Source organism: Phyllobates terribilis, unplaced genomic scaffold (genome assembly GCF_046119375.1).
Source record: "Phyllobates terribilis strain yellow unplaced genomic scaffold, ASM4611937v1 Scaffold_46__1_contigs__length_10046794, whole genome shotgun sequence".
Taxonomy (NCBI): Eukaryota; Metazoa; Chordata; class Amphibia; order Anura; family Dendrobatidae; genus Phyllobates; species Phyllobates terribilis.
In genome coordinates this window covers 200,419-211,880 of record NW_027362806.1, presented here as the reverse complement: position 1 = coordinate 211,880, position 11,462 = coordinate 200,419, and positions in this window count along the sequence as shown.

The following is an 11,462-nucleotide window of genomic DNA, read 5'->3' as shown; positions in this document are numbered from 1 at the left end:
TTAAAGCTGTGTCTGAGAGCAGGGGGGAGGTTCTCTAGTCAGGGGAACATTAGCATGCAATGCCTCCTGTCTCAGGCCAGTAGGGGGAGCAGGCTGCCCCTATAAAAGCTGGTGCTGGGGGCAGGGTTAGAGAGAACCCAGATGACCTGTCTCAGGACTGAGACGTGTCTCAGCAGAGCAGGGACAGACAGTTGCACTGCACCTAAGAGGAAGTGTGGCAGGAGGAGAGCCACAAGCCAGAGACAAGAGGCGAAGCAAGCCTGTCTTGGCAGATAACAGACTTAATCTACCAGACTTTGGTGTCTGAGGCTGGAAGGATTCCACATCCCCCAGCAGAGAACCAGTCCGCAAGGGACTGTATATTCCTTGGCCTAAGAAGCCTGGAGGCCCTGCCACAACAGAAGGGACCAGTAAAGCCATACAAGGCTGGGAGCAGAAAGGAACCCACGTCGCAGGCCATACAGGCGAGAAAACACGGAAAGCTCGGAAACGTGGGCTGTTACCCTATCAGGAGGAGATAGCCAGGAGTGCAGAAAGCACGGTAGGCCTACACCCTCACCCTGACCAGGGCCAATTTCCCCGTTGCTCTCAGACATCCAGGTCCCCTCCTAGCCGGGACTGTTTGTGGGTCAGTTTACCTGTTTAGTAAAGACCCTGGACTGCAACCTGTTGTCTGTGTGCTCCTTGCTCCTCCAGCACAATCAGCACTGGGACTCCCACTACCATCACTCCCAACATCCATTATACTGCCCTGGGGCCGCACTCTTCCCGTGGAGAGTCACACTACCCTAGCTGCACACCTCATCAGCCCCAGCGGTCTGCATGCAGCGGCGGTTCCTAATAACCGCAATCCACGGGTGGCGTAGTCGGACATTATCAGCAGAACATAGCAGACTACCATTGGCCTGACCACCCTGAGCCACAGAACCGGGTCGCCACTACTACCCCCATCGTCTCCCTATTGCACGGATCCGAGTGCCCCACGGCCCAGTGGGCGAGTCACATGTAATACACTGACTCACCAGTGACGTCTCTAGGTGAAGTCCTTCATCTTTGCTTTTCTTCTTCATCTGGCACAGACGGCCATCACTTCTTCCAGCCAGGAATCATCTCTGCAGAAAATAACACACAGTTATCAATAACTGATCTCTTCTAGGGAATATTCCCACTCCACCCCCCGACTTCTACACTACACCAGTTGAAGAAAAAAAGCAATATAGTGCCGCCCTGCACAGTAACAGGAGCCCGCTTTTGTCCTATCCCATGGAAAACAATTTCCTAAAAAGTAAATTATATTACAGAAGCAATAATGTCTCTAATTGGACTCTAAAATAATAATGTTCCTCACTGGCCACCATAAACTAATAAAGTATGTTCCTCAATCTGGCACCAAACAGTAATTAAGTCCCTTGTTCAGCCTGGCACCCCCATATATCCATCCTGGCCCCCCCTTCCCTGCATATATCCATCCTGACACCCCCCATATATCCCTTCTGGCCCCCATATGTCCAGTGTGACCCCTCCATATATTTATCCTAGCCCACGTGTATCGAGCCTGCCCCCTCCCATATACCCATCCTAGTCCCCCATGTGGCCCTCCTGTTCCCCCCATATATCCATCCTGGCCTCCATGTGTCCATCCTGCCCCCCCACATATCCATCCTGGCCTCCATGTTTCCAGCCTGCCCCCCCATATATCTGTCCTGGCCTCCATGTGTCCAGCCTGCCCCCTCCCATATATCTGTCCTAAAGCCCCATGTGTCAAGCCTGCCCCCCCATATATCCATCCTGGCCTCCATGTGTCCAGCATGCCCCCCCTACATATCCATCCTGGCCTCCATGTGTCCAGCCTGCCCCCCCCAATATATCCATCCTGGCCTCCATGTTTCCAGCCTGCCCCCCATATATCCATCCTGGCCTCCATGTGTCCAGCCTGCCCCCTCATATATCCATCCTGTCCTTCCCCCCTGCATATATCCATCCTGACACCCCCCCATATATCCATACTGGCCCCCATATGTCCAGCGTGGCCCCTCCATATATTTATCCTAGCCCACGTGTATCGAGCCTGCCCCCCCACATACCTATCCTAGCCCCCCATGTGTCCAGCCTGCCCCCCACATATCCATCCTGGCCATCATGTGTCCAGCCTGCCCCGCCCCCATATATCTGGCCCCCCATATATCCATCCCCCTCACATATCCATCCTGGCCTCCATGTGTCCAGCCTGCCCCACCATATAGCCATCCTGCCCACCCTTTCCCATGTGTCCAGCCAGGCTCCCCCTTATGTGTCCAGCCAGGCTCCCCCCCTTGTGTGTCCAGCCAGGGTTCCCCCTTGTGTGTCCAGCCAGGCTCTCACCCTTGTGTGTCCAGCCAGTGTTCCCCCTTGTGTGTCCAGCCAGGGTTCCCCCTTGTGTGTCCAGCCAGGGTTCCCTCTTGTGTGTCCAGTCAGGGCTTCCCCTTGTGGGTCCAGCCAGGGTTCCCCCTTGTGTGTCCATCCAGCTCCCCCCTTGTGTGTCCAGCCAGGGCTCCCCCTTGTGTGTCCAGTCAGGGCTCCCCCTTGTGTGTCCAGCCAGGGCTTCTCCTTGTGTGTCCAGCCAGGGCTCCCCCTTGTGTGTCCAGCCAGGGTTCCCCCTTGTGTGTCCAGCCAGGGCTCCCCCTTGTGTGTCCAGCAAGGCCCCCCTTGTGTGTCCAGCAAGGCCACCCCTTGTGTGTCCAGCCAGGGTCCCCCCTTGTGTGTCTAGCCGGGCCCCCCCTTGTGTGTCCAGCCAGGGGCCCATCCCATTCTGCATCCACTCATATACACACAGAGACACACACAGACACCTCTTACCTTCCTGCTCTCCCGTGCGGTGTCCTCCTTCTCCGGCGGCTGAGTTGCGCGCCTCCTTCACTGCAGGCGCATGACGATGACGTCATACGCCGGCCGGGGAAGGGAGACACGCAGCTTCAGCTGCTTCACTGGGACGTGTGTCGCGGCGGTTCAGGTAATGAACGCCACGTGCGCGCGTCCCTGCATACACTGTGCCTGCGCTTTTAAAGGGCCCGTGCCCCTTAAAACCGCAGGTTTTTTTATTTTTTCATTCTCTTCTCCCCCTCTCCTCTGCAGGAGGGTACCCCGCCAGCCCAGTCCCTCCCTGTTGATGACTTATCCTAAAATCGGTCATTAATATATAAGTCCTGGACAGTCCCGTTAAGCTTGTTTTACCTAGTTATAAAAGCCCTTTAAGTCCTCATTATAAGGTAAGGTATGAATGGATCTAATTAAATTCTCCAAAGAGAACTATTTATACATTTTAGTCACTGTGAGCTTTCTACAAGATATTGCGGGCAGTATATAGCGAATATACGGACACAGAGCCATTCGCCGGCTCAGATTGCCAATAAGCATCTTGTAAATATGAGACCTTGACATCATAGGTTACTTGGCTTAATATGAAATTGTCCCTCATGTGTACCGCATTGTGGGCAGGGACTATATGTACATCACTGCAGAATATGTTGGCAATAAAAAGTCAACAGAAATGAATATCATGCAGATCCTCACCAGGACTCCAGCAGTGTCACCATCCTGCCACCATACAGCTATAGAAGGACAATAAACCTGCAGGGTTCTCCCCTCAGTTATTTTTTCCTTTAATTTTATTATCTGTTTCTTACTCACAGTGAAAGAACAGTCATCAGATATTTTATTGTTCACTTTTTATTTTACAGTCTCAGCTCTGAAGAATAGAACATCTTATGAATAAATGACAGCTCACTTATTACAGTGGTGGCCAAAAGTATTGGCACCCCTGCAATTCTGACAGATAATACTCAGTTTCTTCCTGAAAATGATTGCAATCACAAATTCTTTGGTATTATTATCTTCATTTAATTTGCTTGCAAGGAAAAAACACAAAAGAGAATGAAGCAAAAATCAAAACCTTGTTCATTTCACACAAAACTCCAAAAATGGGCCAGACAAAAGTATTGGCACCCTCAGCCTAATACTTGGTTGCACAACCTTTAGCCAAAATAACTGCGAACAACCGCTTCCGGTAACCATCAATGAGTTTCTTACAATGCTCTGCTGGAATTGTAGACCATTCTTCTTTAGCAAACTGCTCCAGGTCCCTGATATTTGAAGGGTGCCTTCTCCAAACTGCCATTTTGTGATCTCTCCACAGGTGTTCTATGGGATTCAGGTCTGGACTCATTGCTGGCCACCTTAGAAGTCTCCAGTGCTTTCTCTAAAACCATTTTATAGTGCTTTTGGAAGTGTGTTTTGGGTCATTGTCCTGCTGGAAGACCCATGACCTCTAAGGGCGACCCAGCTTTCTCACACTGGGCCCTACATTATGCTGCAAAATTTGTTGGTAGTCTTCAGACTTCATATGCCATGCACACGGTCAAGCAGTCCAGTGCCAGAGGCAGCAAAGCAACCCCAAAACATCAGGGAACCTCCGCCATGTTTGACTGTAGGGACCATGTTCTTTTCTTTGAATGCCTCTTTTTTTTTCCTGTACACTCTATGTTGATGGTTTTTCCCAAAAAGCTCGACTTTTGTCTCATCTGACCAGAGAACATTCTTCCAAAACATAGTAACATAGTTTGTAAACATAGTTAGTAAAGCCGAATAAAGACTTGCGTCCATCAAGTTCGACCTGTTAGTTCTGTAATTGCTAAAGTTGATCCAGAGGAGGGCAAAAACCCCAAATAATTTGGCCAATCTTCACCTGAGGAAAAATTCCCTCCTGACTCTGAAACCAGCAGTCAGAATAAATCCCTGTATCAACTTACTATTTTATTTTATTTTTAAGTATATGCTGAAATCTGCCTGGTATCTAGAAATGCATCCAGTCCCCGCTTGAACTGGTGTAGTGAATCTGACATCACCGTCTCCTCACTCTGTGAATTCCATATTCTCACTGCTCTTACCGTAAAGAACCCCTTCCTATGCTGGTGCTGAAACCTTTTCTCTTCCAGTCTTAGTGAATGCCCTCTTGTTACCGTAATATCCCTCCTTTTGAACAAATCCCTGGCAAGGTCTCTATACTGTCCCCTAACATATTTGTACACATTTATTATGTCCCCCCTCAACCTTCTCTTTTCCAGGCTGAATAGTCCTAGTTTTGCCAACCTCTCTGGGTATTGCAGTCCCTCCATTCCCTTTATTAATTTTGTTGCCCTCCTTTGTACCTTTTCAAGCTCATTTATATCCTTTCTATATATTGGGGCCCATAACTGAGCACAGTATTCCAAGTGTGGTCTGACCAGTGCTTTGTACAGTGGAAGAACAATGTTCTCATCCTTTGCAGCTATACCTCTTCTGATACATCCCATTACCCTGTTTGCCCTTACAGCAGCGGCCTGACTTTGGGCACTCCAATTTAGTTTGCCATCAATCAAGATGCCCAAGTCCTTCTCCATCTCTGAATTCCCCAATGATTTCCCATTCAGTGAGTACTGGTGACTTCCATTTTTCCTTCCCATATGTATGACCTTACATTTCTCCTCGTTAAACCTCATTTGCCATTTAATGCTCCACCTACCCAGCTTATCCAAATCCCTCTGTAGGTTTGCACTGTCCTCTTTTGTATTAATTGTTTTACATAACTTTGTGTCATCTGCAAATATTGATATTTTACTATTTATCCCGTTGACTATGTCGTTAATAAAGATATTAAATAACATTGGGCCTAGTACAGACCCCTGTGGTACCCCACTAGTGACGCTTACCCAATCTGAGTATATTCCATTTATAACCACCCTCTGCCTTCTATCCTTTAGCCACTTAGCTACCCACTTGCAGACATTTTCCCCCAGCCCCATCATTCTCATTTTGTATACCAACCTATTATGTGGCACGCTATCGAACGCTTTTGAGAAGTCGAGATACACGACATCCACTGGTTCCCCCTGATCTACTCGAGAGCTAACCTCCTCGTAGAAGTCAATCAGGTTTGTTTGGCAGGAGCGATTCCTCATGAATCCATGTTGGTTCGGGATTAAAAGATTATTAGCATCAAGATGCTCCATAATTGCCTCTTTAATGAAGCTTTCAAAAATTTTGCCCACAACGGACGTCAGACTCACCGGCCGATAGTTTCCGGCGTCACTTTTCGCTCCCTTTTTGAATATTGGCACTACATTCGCCTGTCGCCAATCAAGTGGCACAGACCCAGTCTCAACAGAGTCCTTAAATATAAGATATAACGGTCTGTCTATCACATTACTTAGTTCCCTTAGTACCCGTGGGTGTATGCCATCAGGTCCTGGTGATTTGTTTATTTTAATGTTACTGAGGCGTTTCTGTACCCCAGCTTGGGTTAGATTTGTCATACTTAGTGGAGGATTAAGTTTGTCACTTCTCATTTCTCCTGTTAGTTCGATTTCCTTTGTGAAAGTTGTCGAAAAAAAATTATTTAATAGATTAGCTTTATCCTCATCTTTCTCTATGATTTTGCCTTCCTCACTTTTTATCGGTCCAATATTATCCGATTTAATCCTTTTACTATTTATATACGTAAAGAACAGTTTGGGATTTGATCTACTTTCCCTAGCAATACGTCTCTCTGTTTCCTCCTTCACTATTTTTATTTGTTTTTTGCAGGTTCTCGTTTTTTCCTTGTAACACATTAGTGCCTCCTTACTGTTTTCCTGTTTTAATCTCTTGAATGCCTCTTTTTTGCTATTTAACGCCCCTTTTACGTTCTTGTTCAACCATATTGGTTTCCTCTTATTTCTGGCCCTTTTATTCCCATACGGTATATACCTCTCGCACTGAGTATTCAGAATTCTTTTGAAGGTTTCCCATTTACTATTCGTATTCCTTTGATTAAGAACTTTGTCCCAGTCAATAAGTTGAAGGCTTTCTCTCAGCTGATCAAACTTCGCCCTCCTAAAGTTTAATGTTTTTGTTGTTCCCTTATTGATAACCCTACTGAAGGGCATTTTGAAGTCGATAATATTATGGTCGCTATTACCTAGGTGCCCCCCTATCTGTACCTCAGTTATTCTATCAGGCCTATTAGTCAATATTAAGTCCAACACGGCCTTCCCTCTCGTTGGTTCCTGCACTAGTTGGGAGAGATAATTATCCTAGCCCACACCATCTCTTTCTAATGTGACGGCCCTGAGCACGGGTCGGGCCCGGGCCACGGCTGCATCCCACCTCTCCATCACAGGGCCCGACACCGAGTCCCCCAACACCCAGGGTAAAACACGGGCTTTAAGAGTAGAGGCGTCACACTTGCACTTTATGTAAAGTTTATGATAATTAAACAATCGTATGTACAGATATATCTAACTAATGATATGTATATATATTTTTATATACTGGATTAATTTGTGGCTTGATTCTCTGTATTATCCCTTTGCTGTTCTAATCATCATCCATTCCCACTGGTTTTAATGGTAATTCCTGTCTCGACGTCCCCTTTGCGTATAGTTTTTAATTTCCCCCCTTTTTTTGCATTTCCTCCTCTTCCACCTGGTTATCAATACAATAATGTGCATCACCCACATGCCTGGACTCTTCTGGTCGATGTTTCCTTTCTGCTATATACTAGAGTGGTATACTATGTGCACAGATACATGGAGTGCCATATACTTCTCAGGAGGTGCGCAGCGTCCACCTCCTCACCGCACAGGCCCACAAGCTCCTCTCCGGCAGGAAGAAGATGCATTCAGGCGGCTCCTACCACTGCAGCAGACGGCAGTGCACAAGGATACAGGGTGCAGTGTGGATGTGTCTGCACCACTGGGATGTGGCCGACCTGCATGTATACATATGCCCCTCTGCAGGGGGGACTGGCCCACCGGAGGATCGGGAAAAACCCCGGGTCCCGATGGCCCCGCCCCCTACCCCCTGAACAGAGGGCCCCCCCCGGTTCGCAGCACTGCCGATATGATTAGTGATGGGCCCTCTGCCTCCTCTGCGCAGCGCGACACTGCCGGCGCGTGCGCAGGAGGTCAGTCTCAGTGTGATGACGTCATCGCCCTGGGACTGCTTCCTGTGCGCGCTGTGGAGTACGGACCCGGCGTCTCTCCAGGCAGCGGCTGCAGCTCATCTCGACGCGTCAGTATGAAACGGGGAGGGGGGAGGGAGGAAGGGATAGGGGGGAGGGGTGACTGGGAGGAAGGGATAGGGGGGAGGAAGGGATAGGGGGGAGGGGTGACTGGGAGGACCCCTGGCCGGGGCTGGCAGTAAATACTACTGGGCAATGGGCATGATTATCATCAGGAAAACATGGTCGGCGGCTGGAGGCCAGCTGAGCACTTCTCTGACAACTGGGTTCTAGTGTTATTCTGTGCCTGCTCATCTCTGATATTTGTCTGATGGCAAAGATGTAGCAGAGCTGGAGACAGAAGATCCGTGGATTACGTCAGAGCGAGGATTTTGTTTTTTTATTAAAGATGGAGTCCCTACATGTGTTTTGTGTTTTATTTTTATTAAAAAAAAATTCTGTGTAATGTTTTTTTTTTTTTTATCTGTTTACTAGAGATTCATGGTGGCCATGTCTAGTTTGGAGTGACTCCATGAATTTCAGGCTTAGTGCCAGCTGATAATACAAAGCTGGTATTAACCCCATTATTACCCAGCGTGCCACCCCCCACCAGGGCCGTTGGAAGAGCCGGATAAAGTGCCTGGAAATGGCGCTACGATGAATGCGCCAATTCCAGGGGTGGCTGCAGGCTGCCGTTTTCAGCGTGGGGGGCCCAGAATGCTTGGGCCTTACCATGCTGAGAATCCCAGCCCCCAGCCCCCTGATCAAAATATGGCGGGAGCCCACGCATTTTTTTTTTTTAATTATTTTTTTAAATAATTAAAAAAAAACATTGGGCTTTCCTGACTTTTGATCGCCAGTCAAGGTAAAACCAGGCAGATAAAGCAGACAGCTACGGGCTGCCACCTCTATCTGCGCTGAGAATCAACATTTCTGCAGAGCGCTATGTCATTTTTGTTTTATTATTTATTTATTTTCACACTTCTATATGTGACAGTCCCAACAGCCAATCACAGACGCTGACACAGAGAATGGGCGTCTGTGATTGGCTGCTTGAGTAACCTGAAAGCAGCCCATACATAGTACCATACTAGAATGTATGGGCTGATTGTACATTACTCAAACAGCCAATCACAGAAGCCCATCCTCTTTGACAGCATCTGCGATTGACTGTTGGGTCTGTCACATATAGAAGTGTGAAAAGAAAATTTTAAAAATGAATTTTTGATTCTCACCGCAGATAAAGCAGACAGCTACGTACTGCCACCCCCAGCTGCCTGGCTTTACCTTGGCTGGCGATCAAAAGACAGAGAAGCCGAATATTTGTTTTAAACTTACTTAACTTTTTTTTTTCCCGCCATATGTTGATCGCCAGCCAGATAAAACCAGGCAGCTGGGGGCTGGGATTCGCAGCATGGTAAGGCCCAAGCGTTCTTGGCCCTCCACGCTGAAAATCGCAGCCCACAGCCACCCCTGAAAATGGCGCATTCATCATGGCACCATTTCCAGGTGCTTTACCCGGCTCTTCCAGCGGCCCTGGTGGTGAGTGGCACCCTGGGTAATAATAGGGTTAGTACCAGGCCAGCTTTGCCTTATCAGCCGGTACTAAGCCCGAAATTCATGGTTTCACGCCAAATTAGACATAGCCACCATCAATTTCTAGTAAACAGAAAAAAAAAAGACAGAATTTTTTTTTTTTTTTATTAAAAATAAAACACATTTAGGCACTCCATCTTTAATAAAGAAAAATCCTCACTCCCAACGTAATCCATAGGTCTTCTGTCTTCATCTCTCTTAGATCTTTGCCATAAGACAAATATGTCTGCTGACAGATGAGCAGGCACAGAATGACACTGGAGCACTGTTACTGTGTAGTGCAGTGCTATGTTTCTTTTTTTGTCATTTCATGCAGTGTAGAAATCTTGGGAAAAGTGTGGATTGTGCTCTGGAAGTGATCAGTTATAGCTAACTATGTTATTTTCTGCAGAGATAAGTACTGTATAGAAGATGTGATATATCGGTCTGCAGATAAAGAACTTCACCTAGAGACATCACTGGTGAGTATGTGTATTACCTATACACACACACACACACACACACACACTGACACTATATACAGAGCTCCTGTGCATAATGTCACTGGTGATCCCTGTATTACCTATACACACACACACTGACACTATATACAGAGCTCCTGTGCATAATGTCACTGGTAATCACTCTATTACCTGTACACTGACACTATATACAGAGCTCCTGTGTATAATGTCACTGGTGAACACTGTATTACCTGTACACTGACACCAAACACAGAGCTCCTGTGTATAATGTCACTGGTGATCCCTGTATTTCCTGTACACTGACACTATATACAGAGCTCATATGCATAATGTCACTGGTGATCACTGTATTACCTGTACACTGACACTATATACAGAGCTCCTGTGTATAATGTCACTGGTGAACACTGTATTACCTGTACACTGACACCAAACACAGAGCTCCTGTGTATAATGTCACTGATGATCCCTGTATTACCTGTACACTGACACTATATACAGAGCTCCTATGCATAATGTCACTGGTGATCACTATATTACCTGTACACTGACACTATATACAGAGCTTCTGTGTATGTCACTGGTGATCACTGTATTACCTCTACACTGACACTATACACAGAGCTCCTGTGTATAATGTCACTGATAATCTCTACATTATCTGTACACTGACTCTATATACAGAGCTCCTGTGTATAATGTCACTGGTGATCACTATATTACCTGTACACTGACACTATATACAGAGCTCCTGTGTATAATGTCACTGATGATCACTGTATTACCTCTACACTGACACTATACACAGAGCTCCTGTGTATAATGTCACTGATAATCTCTACATTATCTGTACACTGACTCTATATACAGAGTTTTTTTACATTTTCATTATCATTCACTATCTGGTGCCATTATGTGCCATGGTCATGGCGTGGCGGTATTTGTCCCTTGTATGTGGTATTATTCAGAGAGTCACTATGTTGTGGTAATATGTGGTCTTCTCATGGTGTGGCAGTATATATACCTTGTACTTGGTAGTATTTGATCACTATGTGGTGGTATGTGTTCTGGTCATGGTGTGGCGGTATTTCTCTCTTCTATATGGTATTATTAGTCTAGGTATAGTGGATTGTCAGTCATTTGTTTTTTTCGGATATTAAGAATTGGAACATTCTTTATTTGCAATACATATTAAATACTTGGATGTTTAACCTCTCCCTGTGTTGTGACTACTACACAGCAGCAGAGATTTATTGGTTAATAAAGTTGATTCATTTTGAAAGAGTTTGTGGACTTATGTTATTCCTATATACGGTAACTGCATGGTGCTGGTGGGCCCCAAGATTGATTTTTTTCCTGGTGGGCCCCAGGTACTCCAGTCCAGCGCTGGTCCCAGACAGTTACCTCCT